We start from the raw sequence: 17613 nt of genomic DNA on the forward strand, positions 1-17613 counted from the left end.
TCAGAGCTTTTCCCAAGACAGAGCTATAGGAAAGCTGACTTTATTCACTCCCTTGAACTTGCACCATCCTATATTACAGCCTCTGTCGGGGAGAGCTCTGGCATCCCTCAGTGCTGCTTGTTGCTCCCCGAAAGGACGCCCGCCACGAAGGGGAGTGGGGGGACAACCACCACCCCCGCCCGTCACAAAGCTCCCAGTATCAGCTGCGGAACAGACCGTGGGTCCTGCTAACTTCACTCTGCAGCTGCTAGGAAAAGTATTTCAGCTGCTGATCTGCATTACATTAAGTTGTTGCCCTAGAAACATAAGTGATATTACAAATTCAAGCTTAAAAAAAAAAAATTTAAAAAATCACATATTTTGTAAAAGCTTTGCAATTTTTGCTATACCTTCCCCCCTCCCCCCTACTTCTTAAAAGGCCTAAAACCCAATAAATGCAAATAAAATCACAGAAACACATGAAGAAGCCTTCCAGTTACAGACAGGGAGCAATTTCCAAGCAGTAATAATACCCGCATCTTATTGGACATCATATTGAGACCTAGCAAACTGAAACAATTTTTGCAATGGGGTTATATTATTCAGGTCCAATTAACGGTGGATGTAAAGCTGAAATAAGATAAACACCACTTTACGCTCGCAGTCTTATTGAGTCTGTGACATTACCGAAGATCAAAAGAAGCATCTAAAGCAAGCTATTCTCACTGCAAAAATAAATAAATACATTTTAATGGGAAGGAAAATATCCTGTGCGTCAAGAATTAGCAACTTGAATGTGGAGCAAGTCTGCCTCACTGTAATGGAAAGGAGACCTCAAAACCATCAGATTAACTAGAAACTTGCAACAACAGCTCACCCTATCACTTCTTAAAACTCAAAATACAGAAAGAAATGTAAACTAATACGTATTCTGTTTCTGCAGGATATATGTTTTTTCTGCTCACCTCCTCATAGACGGATATTATTTCTGCATAGGTGTATTATCTCTCTGCATTTCTATTTTCAGAAAGTAATAAAAAAAATTGTATTAATCTGAGGCCAACTCAGAAACAGAGAGCGTCCCGAAAGTCACCTCTCTGCCTCCTCTGAGCTTAGACCAGATATATCAGAATGAAGATGCTAAATCAGAAAATCCAACTTTTTTAAAAGGCACATGTGGTAGGTTTTCATTACTTTTATAAAACAGGGAAAACAAAGAGAAAACCCTTCAATCTCTTAAAAAAAAAAAAAAAAAGGTCTTGAAAAATTAATTCCAAAGATGACTGAATAAGATCACAACTTCTGGGGTATACTTTTACTGTACAAAAAACAAGACAGAAAAACCAACCAAAATATATTTTGGAGTTCTGTTCATCCACTGACTTGCTAAAGCTATGAAAGAAAACCAGGCAACAATCACAGAAAGGAAGGAAGACTTCAACCTAACTGCAACGTGGACTTGCATTAGAAATACCCCTGCTACACCAAAATAAGATCCACACCAAAGCATCTAATATGATTATTCTTTATCCATTGAGCGGACGATGACTCCTGCTGAAGTGAAATACTGCTCCGGAGCTGTGCTATAAAACTAACGATGATAGGGACTCCAGTTTTGCTTGCTTCATTTTCATGAACACACCAAGTATTTTTCCCTTTCAATTTTAGGCTGAGATTTTACAGTAACACTAAAATTTCTCTCGGTTTCATCTCATACTAGAGATTTTCTTAGGCCACTTTTTCACTTGTATTTCTGCACTACCACCTAAAGACAATGTTTTCGCACAGACTTGCATGCGTACAACAGGAAAGGAAAAACCAACCCGATGCAGGAGTACCCAGCCTAAAGCAGCTAATGCCATGTGAGATGAGGGATGTTTCCAGCTGGATGCTACAACCCCAGGTTGAATACACTGATGAGGAGCGGGGGAGAGAGAAAAAGGAAGAGGCACATCCTTTTTACTGTAGATTCATTACAACTAACAAAGCCACTGAAACACACAAATATGAGACTCCAAAATACCAACTTTATTTTGAGCGACAGTTGTGCAGTAAGGTAGTTCTAAAATCCCCCATAGGACAGGCTGCAGGAACAAGATCCTATGGCAGAGACAGACTGCTACATCCCTCGGAGGCAACGGAACCACATCCATGCCTCTAATCATTTCTTTAATTTATAATTTGGGTTAATTTATCCCAACAGTTCCATGGAGTCATTCAATAACTTGAAGAAGATAGAACTTTTTTTTTTAGTCCCATTCATTTGGTGGGTTGACTTTCTTTACTCCTGCAAGTGATTCCACAATACAACTCTGTATTAAATGAAGAATTATTCCTTCTCTGAAACTACCCGCTCCAAAATAGAATCCTGTAATACACCAAGAAATTATTTTACTATGTCATAACCCTTTAGTCCTGCACCATTAGTTTTACATACCTTTAGAAGACTCTAGAAATTGTTTGTGTAACTTCCTTAGCCTGCCAGGTAACAGGATGACTCAATTTATTTACATTTTCTGTAATTTGGCATTTGAGCCCATGGAGCAATTACTTTGTTGTCATGTCCACTCAAATTCTGCCTTGTTAGCATCTACAGAAATCAATGCCATGCAGCACTTCATTTTTATAACTTAATCATCTTTCAACCTAGGGCTCCATTAATGTGAAAACTGAACAGGTACACAGCTCGCTGTCTCTCTACACGTTAAGTAAATTCATACAGATATAAAAAGAGAAAAATTAGATGAGGATGCTTGTTAATTCTGTGCGTGCACACACTTTTTATTAAAGTGCCCCATTCAAGTTTCTGAAAGTTTTTTAAACTGTTTGGGGAACAACTACAGGTTTCAATGTGCAACAACCATCTCTTGTTATTTCTTTTCCACCCTGTCCCCTAAAGAATGGAAAAAAATATTGGAAGAGTTGGAAAATGGGAGAAGCGCACTCTTGAGTTTTAAAATGTTCCTAAACAATTCCTTTTGGGTGAAGCCTCTTTTCTGTCAAAACCAAAGCAACCAAACCAAAATAAGTAAAAATACAGAGGTGCCAAAACATTTTCAGAAAAATGGATCACTTGGGATTTCTCATCATATTTTCCACTGAAACAGCAGATTGGGCTCCCAGGGTGCTGACAAGTCTCCTGCAGCTTTGTAACCACCAGCCACTCCTGGCTGACCAGTACCAGTGCACATCCCACCCACTGCTGTCATTTCACCAGCATCCCATCCCTGTGCAATAACGGTTCAGTTCTTCCAGCTGTTTCAAGTTTCCTAGATTGAAATATCACTATTTTAATCCCTCATTTAATATGCATTAGTCTTAGGTTTGAAATTTTTCTTCAAAAAAAAAAGATGGTTAATACTAACAGATTTGATTCTTTTTTATATTGACACGTCCATATTCTGATCCATTAATTATTCTCCTCTTCCATCACCGCCACGATGTTTCCAAAAAAGCTAAGCTATATGGTGACGCTCTCTCCCCAGCAACCCCTTTCCTACGCTGCCTTATGTGATCCCCAGATATACCATGATGATCACTGACTCCTTTCAAGCACTTAAAACCTCAAGAGCCAGAACTTCATTCATAACCACATAACTAAATAATGAGGTTTCCCAGTGCAAAATGGAAGCAGAAGAACGCTCCCATTTTGCCCTGCCAAACTCCAGTCCCTCTTTCAGTGACCTCCTCATTATGTGCAAACTAATTGGACTCTTTACCCATGTGTTCATCGGGGAGAGGGAACTGGTGTCATCACTTGCTCATCACGAAAACGGCTTTCTGCGGGTCCCGAATCAGGGCACCTCGACTGCTGCGCGCGCCCCGTGACCGCAGCCCTGTGCAGGGGGGTCCTGCGGTCCCTCCACCACCCACGCAGCAGCACGGTTTGCCTTGCATGGGACACACACAGAGCCGGTGCCTCGCACCGCGGTCAGCAATCACATGTGCAATAGAATCATCTTGCACGTCCTCAATTAATCTGCTTTAGCTTCTCCATCCGTAAAATCCAATGACAACGGGTTTGGCTATCTCTGTGTGGGAATGCAGGGCTGACACCATCTTTATCTTTATTTCCAAAATGAGAATATGTTTTCTGCAATTTTGATTATGTATCCAGTATTCTTTGCTTTACACCACCAACCTGTGATTAAATCACTGCCTCTCCTTCAGCACCTTTCTTTCAACCTCGCTGTGTGAGAACTGCCAGTCTGTCTATGGTCTTTCGCAGCCCTCTGACGTACTCACTACCACAAAGACAGGCATTCATAGAATGTTCTTTCTCTTTTAATTTCTGCTATTTTTTCCTTTCTAATTGCTGCTTCCCAACTACAGACTCTCTGTAAGTTAAATGTGCTTACCTATGTCCAAAAACTACTTTGACAAAATACAACACCCATGTGCTCTCAATAGCAGACATCTCAGCAAAGCACTTTAGCAGCTGCTAACCATCCTAGGTCTTCAAATTTAAAGAAACCTAGTAGTGACACTATCTCTTTTTTTTTTTTTTTAACCTATAAAGACCTTTCTTTACTCTTTTCTTTCACCAACAGCCTTTTCTAACATACACTAGTGTGGTGGCACTACTGGAGGTCGCTGAACCCACCCAAGATAACAAGTGGGGAATTTTTCTCATCTGATTTCAGCCAGCTATAAGTTACGTATCTAATCAAAGTTGGTCAAGTCCACTGCCACTGTAATCAGTAAGAGCAGCATGAGTCACCCACCCCAAGTGCCTTGCCAGATACCTGGGAAGGAAAGAAGGAAAAGATCCCACCTGAAGGTTCTTCTCATTAACCATACAGGGAGCCTCTGCTACTAGGCTGGGGCACCTTTTCACAGGTTGGATTCATTTAGCTCTGATGATGATAATGAGCCCAGGAGACCTGTCTTCTTCACTGAGGGACCCCAGTTCAGAGTATGAACTCAGATAAACTGCACTTCTATGAAGGCTCAAGGGTGGCTTCTGACTACCTTAAAATCTGGATCTCTTTTCTCTAGACAAACACCACTTTGTTACTTTTATGCTGTTATTAAGTTTCTCTTACAGGATAGGGAAGAGCAGGAGGGAAACCCTGAGTTAAATCAATATGCACAGCATCCTAACCAACAGGATCCTTACTTTGCTACCACTGCAGAGCTGGGCCAAGCTTGTGCAATGCACGGTCAAGGATGTAGCCAGGGCTTGTGCTGCTGGAGGGACTCAGGAGCAGGAAGGCAACAAACTGGGTTTTCTTCTTCTTTGCTCTCTTCCCTTATGAACTCCCTGCTATACACATCAATGCACACTCTGCACAAGGACAGTCCAAGGCAGCACAAATTAAATAAAATGACAAGAAGACGGACAGCCCCAAAGGCTGAAATCACAAAGCTTTGGTTTTCAGAGAAAATGCAGGTGATTCTTGGTTCCAGGTGAGCTGGATTAACAGAAAAAAAAATGGTGGCAGCAGAAGAATGTGGATCCAAAACATCTTACATCCATCTCTGTGCTCTTCTGATCCTAGATCCAGTGAGCACATTAGATATTGATTTAAATGGAAGGAAGTGGTTTATGAGCCGGCCTGTGGCAAAAGGGAGAAGAGGGTTATACCCAACACAAAAGGAGCTTAGAGGCCTGCAGTAGCACCAAACCCATCTCAGGACTGGTCTCCTCTTGGGTCCACCAACTCTGTATATTAAGTAAAAAGCTCCCACCCAAAGGAAACTACCTTGTAGTGTCTTCTTCCTCTTGTGCAGAACTGCTGAGCATGGTTTGCTGCTCATCAAAAATCTGAGGACAGCTGGGTCCTGTTTCTCACTCAACCACTAACCCTTGTGAGGCCACGGAGCAAGTCAATTCATCTGCCTCTAGCCTTGATTCCTTCATTTCTAAACTGGGAATGAGTAAGGATCCTGTCCTTCCTCATGAAGCCTTTTGATACTTATCAGTGAAATAAACCATGTGTTTGTGGGCTGAAGCTGTGTCCCCAGTACATAAGTGCAACCAAGATGGGGCTGGCTGTGCAGACCAGTGAGACAATACCAGACAGCCGGAGTTCAGGGCTGTTTAGCAGCATTTTGACTTGTTACCAGTCATTCCTATCAAACTGCTCCATAGCTTCCTCCTTCAAAAGGTTCATCTTCTGAAACACCCACACACTAAATACCAAGATATACAAAATGTTTTCTGGGAACTTATTAGGGAAAGCTATCACTAGGACAAATCAGAATCACATGTCTCTGCAGTACCACTGCAGGCAGAGTGCAACTCTGTCCATTTAAATGAAGTGTGAGGGCTTGTTACTAATCCTGTCCTAGGAGATACAGCTTTGGGACTTACTGCTGAGGCAAGCAATAAGACAAGCCCACCAAGCCAACACCTGCATTGAAAACTTGACCCCCAGAGATTTTGCAAAGTTGTACAATACAAGACCTGAAGGTGACGGGCAGTAACATCTCTCGTTAGAGTTTCAGGACTTCCACTTTTCCCTTCAGTTTGTTTCAGTGGGAAGAACCCTGGCACATAGACAAGGATGGTAAAACAGTTTCCTTGGGGGAACTGTTGGTCTGCAGACTTATTTCTTCATTCCCTAAGTGAATTATCTCTGGCTGGATTTGAAAGTCTGGGTATTACAGAAGATGCCAAACATTTATATGTTCACAATACAGCCAGAGATGTTCCACGCAGGGTCCAAACTCTTCAGGAGGAAAGAGTTATTGGTTTTGGAAATGGTGGCAAACCTCATACTTCTCATTCGTGTTGTTGAACCAGTGACCCAGTATCAAATCAACTCATGAATGGCCATGGAAGAGATCCTAAGAGCTAAAAAAGAATCAGTATAGGAAAGCAAGCTAGAAAAAGGTTTTTCTTTAAAATTAACAGATTGATAGTTTTAAAACCCACAGTCTGGTCTGTTTTTAGCTTAATTCTGTGGTTTTGTTTGGCTCATGATGAAATAACACTACTTCAAATGAAAGGCTCTGACTGGCAATGGGAAAGAAGAGATGAGCACAGTCTACGGCATTTCTGCATCTAGATTTCAGCAACCTCCTCATTCCTCTCAGCTGCACCTGGGGTTGACCTGCTGGAATAAGCAGTTAAGTACCTCCATTTGCAAGGCATGACGGTTGGTTTTAAAATCCTGCTCTGTAAATAACAGCTGCTCAGCAATCACTTTACAAAGGGCCCTCTGCTCCCATCTCCACCCAGGGGATGAGCTTCAGCCTTACGTTCATTGCACCACCCAAAGAGAAGGAAGGAAAAAGCAAACCAACCAGCTGCATCTCCCTCAGGAAACATGTCCAGAATTAATCCAACTTTGTCTTTTTCATGGGCATAGGATCTCAGCCCTATGACTTCCTAACAGGTATCTGAAAGGGAGATACTCTCAAAGACTTGATTTTTCCTTTGGATGTGCAACCTTGCACTGATTTTACTAAGGCATATTTGATCAAATGCCATGCCACGGGCAGCTCTGGCTTTAGAAGGCTGTTTTGATAGACCTACAGCTAAATATTACTGCAGATAAAGCTACCCTAAAATCCAGCCCTGAGCTGTCACTCCCATTACACTCAGAACTCTATAACCAAGCGAGGCCTTAAATTACAACACGGGCTTACATTTTTAAATATTTGTTATAGTTACCCCTGGATACTTTGCTGTGAAACCTGATCAACGTGTTGATATATGCAGAGATTAAGTCATCCAGCCTCTACTGGCAGGGAAACGAACACTCACGAAAAGAAGTCACTATTCTTTTTGTCTGAAATCCAAAGAATCAGATCCTAATCTCAGCTTCACTGCGGCGGACTGAAAACGACTCCACGAATGCCAAGAACTACTTAACCAAGAGGACAGTACAAACTAGGACTTCTGCTAACCTTCGAAAATAAATACAGTTATGCCATCAGTACAATAAAGATAGTCCATACATAAAGTGCACCCTGAAGGTGGCCAATCCTATTATGAATAACTTTAAAACATGGAAGAGCAACTTTATTTAAATTCTGTAAGGATGTATCACAATAACAGCCACAGTCCTCAGCGTACACATGCACTACACAAGATCTCCCACTCTACGTAGGATAACGACCTACATAATTTCTGCTTAACGATTGCTATTAAAGCCAGTACGTATCTCCATATAACCCCTAAAGGGCATCTGTGAGAATGGCCATGAGCACGGCACGCTCCGTGGCCACGACAAGCTCCTTGCCCAGCCTGCCTTCCGCACACGGCTGCTGTGCAAGCCCCAAGCCGCCTGGGAGCAGCAGCGGCCACCATGGGTACTTGGGTTCAGAAGCTCCTGACTCAGTGGAGGGCTGACCTCCGGCTGCTAGAGAGCAATTTTGGTCCTGATGGCAATATCTGAACAACCCTCAAGATGCAGGGCTGACATACCCAACAGGACTACCCAAATGAGTAATGGTGCTCCTAGGACTCCAGCAACGCATCAATCAGGAGATAATTTACTTTTGATGTAAAAGGCTTTGCGCTCTTCCACACTGGCACACGGACTGGGGATGTCTCACTGCGGCTGAGCACTGGGGGAAGAGCACACAGTAGATGAAAAGCAACAAAAGGGAAAAAGGTGAATTATATGCACAAGAGATCATTGCAGGATGCTTCAGATTCCCCCCTCTTGCCAACGACCCTCTCGATGCAGATGTGAGCCAGGCCAGTACGCTGGGCAGACCAGCCCCTTGCAGGGCACACGTGATAGATCTGTTACATCTGCAGGAGTGATGGAATGCTAAATTCATTTTATAAACGCTTGGGCTAAGAAGTACTTGCGTAGCAGAGAAATTACGAAGCCAAAAGGAAATCTCTCAGAAGAGTTAGTGAGAGAAATGATGTGAATTTCTGCAGTAAACATGTTCCTTTAGTTTTTGTCTGCCTAACACAATAATCACTTATTCAAAGCTTCTGGGAATATGTAGTAAAAATCATTTTATTATTATTATCATCACCATCTTAATTTTTACAGATAAAACAACCACCCAATAACAGAAGGGATGAACGTGCCCAAAGTTACCAACACTTTGGTAAAAGTCGAAGCTGGTTTGGTCTCAGCCTGATCCTTTGTACATCATTGTCTCCCAGAATCTACGTGCAGACACACTTTCTGCTTGCACGTACAGTTAGCTAATGAAAAACTAACTCCGAAAGCACATTTTAGGCTTGTCAATCTAAGAACACCAAACAAAGACATTAACTATGTTGTTTTAGCCCTGCTGAAAATCTCAGCTATTTCAGAGAGCTTAAAGAAAACCCCAAAACCAGTTAAAGTCAAGGCTAATATAGCTAAAACTCCCTATCCATCTTTCTCCACTCCCCATACCCCCGCCAAGTACCTAGCACAGTCGAAGACCCCAAAACTCCCGCATTCCTTTACTCAGTCACCACCATCAGAAACCAGCATCCTCTCGCTGTTTCTTTTCCCATCCTTTGCTCATCAACGTTTGTTAACCCACTCCCAGACATGGAAGTACCCTCTACTCACTCCTTACTCATCTTAAAATCCTCTCTCTCCTCCCTTCCACTTTCTCCTTAGTCTTCCCACACTCATACTCTACACCTGAACAAGTCAGCACTGGATCAACTGATATATATTCATGTTCAAGAATCATTTTAGCTGCCACTGAACAGCTCCAGAGGGAAACAGCTCTGGGAAGGATGTTCCAGGATGCAGCTTCGGGAAACAGCTGAAGAAGCAGAAAGAAACAAAACTCTGCACCCTGCTGCTTTAAGATAGTATGCAGGTCTTTTCCCCTATACCCTACTAATCCATAGGGAATCACCACAGGCTTCATTTCCAGCAGAGCCCTTCAGGCTCTCTCTGTCTGCATTATCTGCTGGTTTGCTCTGAAGCAGAGCCCAGGCGTGCACTGTGCACACTCAGAGGACCAGGACCCCAGCATGAATCCAGCTAAACCTCACCATGTAAACTGGCCCAAAGACAAACCGCTGCCAAACAGACGCATCACGTACTGGCGGGAGTCAATTCTCAAAGCCCCGTCAGCAGCGTACGTGCCTCGCCATTTACTCCTGACCTCATGATAGGGCTGCAAAAGCACACAGAATATTTGCTTGTAGTCCTAATGATCTGTATCACAATGTTTTTTACTAATGCGATAAACCACACCAAAGGAGCCTTGTGGGCATCTTTAAATATTCCCTGCACAACCATGCTGGGTGAAGAACCTCCCAAACAGATGCTGCCGTGCGAAGCGGAGGGAAGCGGGCCAGCAGCCTGCTGCAGGGCACCAAGGCAGGCTAGCAAAGCCCCGTCCAACGCATCAGAGGTGATCCAAAGCTCACACATCGTTTGGAGAGAGCTGTGTCCACACATGGAAGGTCAAGTGCAAAACTTTAAAACCGGCCTGCTCCATGAAAACTCCCAAGAACCCCAGCACTACCCAACCTCCCAGCTCTGGGCAAGTGGCAGAAGTGCTAGGATGCTTTACCAGCACGGTGCCTCTCAGCTCTGCGCCATCCCTCGTGTCACCCTCCAGCTATTCAGTGTCTGATAAAATTGAAGCCTTTTGGCTACTGGAAAGTAGCAGCTGCCTTTTCACTCTGTTTGCATCCTGGCCCTGAATGAAAACCTCCAGCTTAAAATAACAATAGTAATAATTATGATGACTGTTGTTCCACCCAATCCTCTAGCTTCTCTGCCAGGGGAACATTTCCTTCCTTCTGCACAGCACAGGCTTTTTCTAGGTCCGGACCACTACAATAATACGGACGCCCACTATCAAGGGCAAAGCAGGAACAGAAAATGACATTTTCTCCAAAGTGCAAGAACAAAGAAAAAGGCTGGTCTTTTCCAAAGGAAACCAGCAATTAGGCTCCCTCGAAGATCCTAACGGCAAATAGCGGTGTCTGAATTTTGACTAAAAAATATCACAGCAAGCCTCTGGAAAAAAAGTCCATGTGAAGACTTAGCTCTGGGTTTACTGACTGCCAGTTATTCATCGTACGCATTGCACTGCAGTGAAAATCCAGAAAGCTAGGTCATCCCCATGAAACACAAGCTGGCAACTCCACCTTGCATGCAAGTACACCACAAAGATGCAGCCATGCAAGCAGCGACTTAACTCACCTGACCGCAGCATGAGCTGCCGTTATTTAATCGCCACTTAGAGGATACAAATGAAAGAATTTCAAACGCCAGCATTCAAAAGAAAAAACACTAAACCCATCCCAGACATGTAAATGTCAAAATTATTAACTAATTATTTAAATATGAAGAGTCAACAAATGATTTCACCCTGTGGCAGAACACAGAGGCATCCTCTTAAGACTCTGGGTGCCGTGATTTGTTTAAGCAATATGGGACATAATCATGTTTAATATTAAAAAGATACCAGTGCAACACATCTGATAGCAAAACTGACATTTATGCTGTCATTATATGCACTTGTCACTAAATTTAATCTGCATTATCATGAGAAGTGCTCAGATGGTTTGAAGGCAAAAATATAATGTATGTTCAATGTTATTTAGGAATATTAATAAGCTCCTTTATTTTAAGATGTAAAACATTAATAGTTGTTCTAAAGAGGGCTCACTTTTAACCTTTAACAACATTTAAGTGGCTGTAATTTTTATCAGATTGTTTGCATTTTGATTTAGCTCAAGTCCTGAAGCTACAATTAAACTTGCAGCTACCTTCTCTCACTAGGCTTCCTCCAACAGCTGGAATAATCTTTGAAGTCTGCAAAGACACAGAAGAAATGTTATTTACAGCCGGTTTGCACAGTGCAAGCAGAGACAAGTTGTGTTGTGCATTTCCAGGGCTGGTGACAGACCATTTCTCACCAGCACTACAGGAAGTCATCGAAACTATTTTGCCCTCCCCAGATGCTCTACAGGACCAAGCTAAGAAGCTGGAAATGCTGCAGGGCAGGATTTTAAGAAGTGCCCTAAATGGGCCAAACCCAATTCTCATTACAGTCAGCATTAAACCCCACCACTGGCTCCACCAAAGACAGAAGTGGCCTAATTCAGCTTGTTGATGGCCACCTACCTGGAAAGCCCAACACGTCTCGGGATGAGACACTAAACCCATTTAAACATAAAAACTAACTGAAAAAAAAAAAATCACAGATGCCTTTTAAAGCAGAGAGAAATCCACTCAGACAGTAGGGAAGCAAGGAGGATTTCAGCCCAGAGAAGTCACCCCACGTGTTGCAGCATCTCTCCGACCGGCTCTGCAGCCGAGGGACGGAGCCGCGGACTCTGCACGAGCAGAGGGGCAGCACCGCCGAACCTGTGGCAGAGGCTGCGCTGCGTTGGCACCCGTGTGATGATCAAGGCAATGCTCACTGATGTCAAAGGAAGTTACACTGACACACTGAAAGCCATACAATTAGTAGGGGCGTCATCCAGGAGAAAGAAATAATATATTGTTTTCTCCCAGGCAAAGCCACGGGTGTTTTTCATTTGTGTTAACTCGCTGTAAGTGCCTGCAGGGTCCATGATTTGATTTACTGTGGATGACGGGCAGTACAGGCACAGACACGTTTAGGTATAATTATTATAGTAGCCTGGCTCACACACTAAGAACATCAGCAAAATCAACAACAGCTCAATAAGACAACGGAGAATTTTCCAACACAAACCCCTACAACCACTCACATCAAGGTCTGCTCTTGATTCTTTCAGAGAAAGGAAAAAAAGAGTTAAATCAGGATGTTTTGAGATCAGTGGTAGCCTTGCCACTAATCCCACGGAGCACCAATTTCACCCAAAATTACTCTGTATTTTGCAGTTTTCCTATGAAGTTAAGCAAAACCCAAGCTAAGAACAGTGTGTGTCTCAAACCACCACATGATGCAAGTTCTAGTCCAGGACCCACCAAGCCCAGCTCCCAGCTCAGCCCTCAATCCAAGCACTAAAGAAAATACAGTGTTGAGGGCTTAGACAACGCACAGAGCAAAGGATATATAAATGGTTATCATCAACTCTTTGAATTGCACTTATAAAAAAACCCACAAAACAACAAACCCACAAGCTGGAAGTGCGTGCAGATCCCAGAGCAGAGGTTTGACCGGCAGCCCAGCGGGGTTTGCTCGGATCCCTCTTCACAGCACTGCCATCTCTTGCATCCTGACAGTACTAACAGTGCCCAAAACTTACTTGCCATTGATACACTCATCCAGATTTTAACATCATTAGTATGACTTCAGGGTCTGATTCAATGCCTGTTATGATATCTATCATTTTTTCATACTGGAACAAAATGAGGCCTATGCACTTATCTAAATTAAATGAGAATTAGGACTGTTTGGATTTAGATGCATAAATTCTCATAGCAAACAAGCTAAGAGACACTAACAAGGTATCACTTATAACTGTTTAAGATATTCTTCTTATTTAAGTCTCTTAAACTAAGGACATAAGAAAGCACATGGACAGGCTACTCAGTTCTACATTAGTTTATATTTTCATTCCTTTCGTCATCATAGATGAGCAAACTACCTAAAAGTCTGGGGTAAGCGTACAGTAAAAGAATGCACTGTAAAAGAAAACTGTCTGCACTGGAATTACTGACACCAAAGTGTTTCCACTGTAAAAATATTTTCAAAAAATATCAGATAGATCCAAATACCTCAATCCTAGTCAACATTTTTGTTGTATATTAACAAATCCTCTTCTGTGCCACTGAATATAATAAACCGAAGCAATGCATTCCTGTTGAAAAGACCAGTTTTATTACATGGCCATGACCTGGACCAGCTTTCAACCAGCCCTGATTAAATGCAAATTCTGATATTCTGCACCACACACCTTCCACATGGTAAAAAAAAAAGTCTCAAACACTTCCCATTTGTTGCTGTCATTTAACATAAAAATTTATCTGGATGCTGGATATATGAAGTGTGTCTGAGAATAGCTCACTAGATCACATACAGATAGAAAATTCACTCAGTGTGCACGGGCTAAGTAGGGTTGAATTAATGAATGTACTGTTGCTTCGCATATTGAATGTCTGTTGCTAAACCGATAATTTGCAAATGCAGAAGCAGGGACTGGGGGATGCACTGGCTGCAGCCACTGGCGGCTCCCCCCGCTGCAGTCTCAAGAAGCTAATCTTGTTCGGTTCAGAGTGCTTGATCCACGTTCCTGGGAACGACTGAGGACATGAGCAACGAGACAGTCAGCATGTGGCCACATTTGGGGTTTTATTTCCACTCGTATCTGCCCTGATTTCCTTCCCAGGAATGCCGTGCTTGTGAAAGGCACAGCATGACATCCAAAGAGACTTACATCTTCTCTGCACTAACAGCGTGGCAGCAGAAAAGTGAAAGCTTCCCTACAGCATACACCAGAATTACCAACAAGAAGGGAGGACTGCGTCTGGATTGAAGCTTTGGCCCATTGTCTTCTATGGCAAACCTGCCACCAAAGTCAGCCTAGCCAGGATTTCACCTCTGTCGCAGTAATTTTGACTCGCTGCCCGTTCTGCCTTGGGACTCCCAGCCAGCACAATAAGGGTCTTAACGGTGCCAGCAGCTTTTGTGTTATGAACTGCAGGCAGAAGTCGTGAAACCCTTCACATAAGCAAGCAAATACTCATCAGACAGTTAAGAAATTTAAGACACTGCTGAACTGTAAGGGATTCAAACCTGCATCCAGAAGTATGATGTTTCGCATTGGCACACCACACTAAAACAAACCTTATCCTAACCAACTTTCTGTCCTTCAGCAAAACCTGACTGTAAATACAAGTGGTATGAGTGCAGTTGGCATGTGTCAGAATACATTTGAGAACCCAGCACAGAAATACATCTGTAGTGGAACAGCAGCTACAAACTGCTCCTAGCAAGCAATGGCTAAACACCCTAAGTCTCTCCTAATTGCTCACTTCATTGTATTTGACAGAATCCATCAACCAGAGTACATCAGGTCACAACAGCGCAGCTTGATCGTAGGAACCGTGACAACATAACCTGGTAGAATAGAAGGCCCTCGTGTCAGAAATGGAGCAAGCCAGCACTCAGGAAAACTGGGAGGGTTATACCCCATCACTGTCCCGCACACACAGGGTAACACCACGGTAACGTAACACACAGTTCAGGAAGCACCCTGTGTACCATGGCACACGGGTACGGAGTGCTGTCATTAAGATGCCAACAGATGCTATGTTAAGAATCAAGCCTAAAAAAAAAAAAAAAGGAGCAAAAGTAAAGAAAAAGACAGTATGATTTGTTGCATCGAGGCAAGTACAGCCAACCTGCTGATTTTCTACAACACTAGCACCACCAAAGGATCAGGCAGAGGGATGTCCATAGTTTCCAGCCCTGCAGTACACTGGCTCCTACCTGGCTCTCTCAACAAGACTCTGGTGCTTTTTTAACACGGAGATCACGGCTGTAAGCTCTTTCTCAGCAGCACTCTCCAAAGGTAAGCTGGCTCCGGAGGAATCATTCCTTCTCTCCTCACATTCACCACCGAGTCTTCTCCAAGCAACAAAAGTAACTTTTTGTTCAACTAAAGGATAAGCCCCCTGTATGTCAGCAGGAAGAAAAAAGACAGCCAAGAACCAGCCAGGCTATTTTGCCTTGTTCTGCTTTCCCAGCTAATGCTTACACCCTCCCCACAACTGCTCCAGACCAGGAACAAGCCCTCAATGAAAGCACGCAGTCCGGGCAGCGACTAGGAAATGGTGTGGCACTTCTGCTCTGGATTTCTCATAGCTCACTCTCTCTTGCTTTTTAATTCCTTTGCTGAGAACTCAAACCACATTTCATAAAGCAAAGCATTTGCTAAATGAGAGATAAGTTAAAATGCCTGTGCCTGTGGAGAAGACTTTTTTTTTTCTTTCTTTCTGCTGGACAGAGATTGGTTAAGGATCTGTGAAACCCTGATCAAATGATGCACCTCTCTAAGCCTGTCTGACAGCACTGCAAAGGGAAAGCAAATGAGTAAGAAGGAAAGCATTCATTTCCTCAAGTCTCTTCCTTTTAACCAACCTTGATGCCTTAGTGCCTCTGCCGGGATGCCAGCGCTGACTTCCCTTTATGTCCCATTTACTTGCATTTATTTTAACTGGATCTGGGACTAAGGGCACTCGGCAACCCTTAATTCTCCCAACAACAAAGCAAGGGCACGAAGCCACCACAAACAATAACAAAAAAAACCTCCCACACCCCCCTCCCAAAAAAAAAAAAAGGAAAAAGACACCCACTGATGCGTTTCTCAGGGCAGCATGGTTCTCTTTTCCTCCTGCAAATAATCCAGCGGGGTTCAAAAACTGGGTAGGAGCGGCTGGATTATTTCCTTTAATAGCAGAAGTTAGAGCTGGGAGAGCCACGCTTAACCCAGCCCCAGCCGCAGCAGGTTCCCTCCCAGCACGTCCCCACGTATGTACAGCCCCAGGCGTGCACCAGCCCTTGCACACGGACACACGCTCACAGACACTCACACACGGTTCGAGTTTCGGGCGTCCCGGGGACGCTGAGGGCAGTCGCACGGCAGCGCGGCGGGGACAGGGACCCTCCTGCGTCTGCCCCGCGGAGCCCGGAGCGGCCACCCCAGGGACAGGCGGGCACGGCCGGGCGGGCACGGCTGCTCCCCCCGCTGCCCCCAGCTCCCCCGCCCCGGGGCAGAGCGCTCCTCCTCAGCTCCAACCGGTGCCCGGTGCCTGCAAATGGGGAGGGCGAGCCCTCCCTTCTAAAAATATTTGGGAAAAAAATGACATAGATAGATAGATAGATAGATAGATAGATAGATAGATAAAAATACGAACAGGCAGGTCCTCCGATAACATCCCTCTCTCCCCAGCCCAAGCAGCTGCAGCCAGTCCCCAGGCTCAGCCAAGAGCAACTGCAGCTGAAGAGCAGCGACAGACACGCACACCCCCTCTTTCCCTCGCCCGCTCCCTGCGACAAAAAAAAAAAAAAAAAAAAGAAAAGAAAAAAAAGGGAAAAAAAAGAAAATAAGAAAACCACTAAAAAGCAGCGAGGGGAAAAAAAATGAAAACAGCTCTTGCCTGCATGCGAGCTAAAGCGCGGTGCGAGGCGGGGAGCGAGCCCAGGGGCAGCCGCCCGCCGCTGCACCTTGCAGGGCAAAGCGGGAGAGCGACTCGCCGCCGGCTGGGAAAGGGAGCGGGGGGATGAAAGTGGGACACGGGGACAGCGCTCGGCTCCGCTTCCCGGGCGGAGGGAGCGGCGGCGGAGCCCCCGCGGCAGAAGTTTCCCCAAGTCGCGGCCGCAGCCCCCCCGGCGCCCCCGCCGGAGTTTGCCCGGCGGAAAGTTTCTCCGCCATCCCCTCCGCGCCCCTCTCCCGAGCCCCAAGCGGGTACGCACCGGCCGGCTCAGCTCCGGGGGCTGCCCCGCGGCCTCCCGCGCCGGGTCTCCATGCCGCCCCGGACGCCGCTGGGGGCTCCGGCTGGAGGAGGGGACAGGGGGCGATCCCCGCCCGGCCGCCGCGCCGAGCACAGCGCAGCCTGCCGGGAGCGCGGCCCGCGCCCGCCTCCCGGCCCGCGGGGAGGGACCGCCGCCGCCCCCGCCCCGGCCCCGCCCGCCGCGGGGCTCCCACCGCCCCAGCCCCGGGCCCCGGGGAGTCGCTGAACCGCTGCCGAAAAGTCTCTCCCCCCCAGGGGACTCGCCCAAGGTCACCCGCTCCCGGAAAGGCGGCGGGTCGCCGGG

General features: G+C 45.2%; 1 protein-coding gene across 1 annotated transcript in view; it reads right to left on the reverse strand.

The window, feature by feature from the left end:
* Positions 1-17399, reverse strand: part of FAT3 (FAT atypical cadherin 3) — a 425084-nt gene extending 407685 nt beyond the window's left edge. The window contains exon 1 of the mRNA XM_054846690.1: positions 17272-17399. The gene's annotated coding sequence lies outside the window, so the exon portion shown is untranslated. The remainder of the gene's footprint in view (positions 1-17271) is intronic.
* Positions 17400-17613: the final 214 nt, after the last annotated feature.

Source organism: Grus americana, chromosome 1 (genome assembly GCF_028858705.1).
Source record: "Grus americana isolate bGruAme1 chromosome 1, bGruAme1.mat, whole genome shotgun sequence".
NCBI lineage: Eukaryota > Metazoa > Chordata > Aves > Gruiformes > Gruidae > Grus > Grus americana.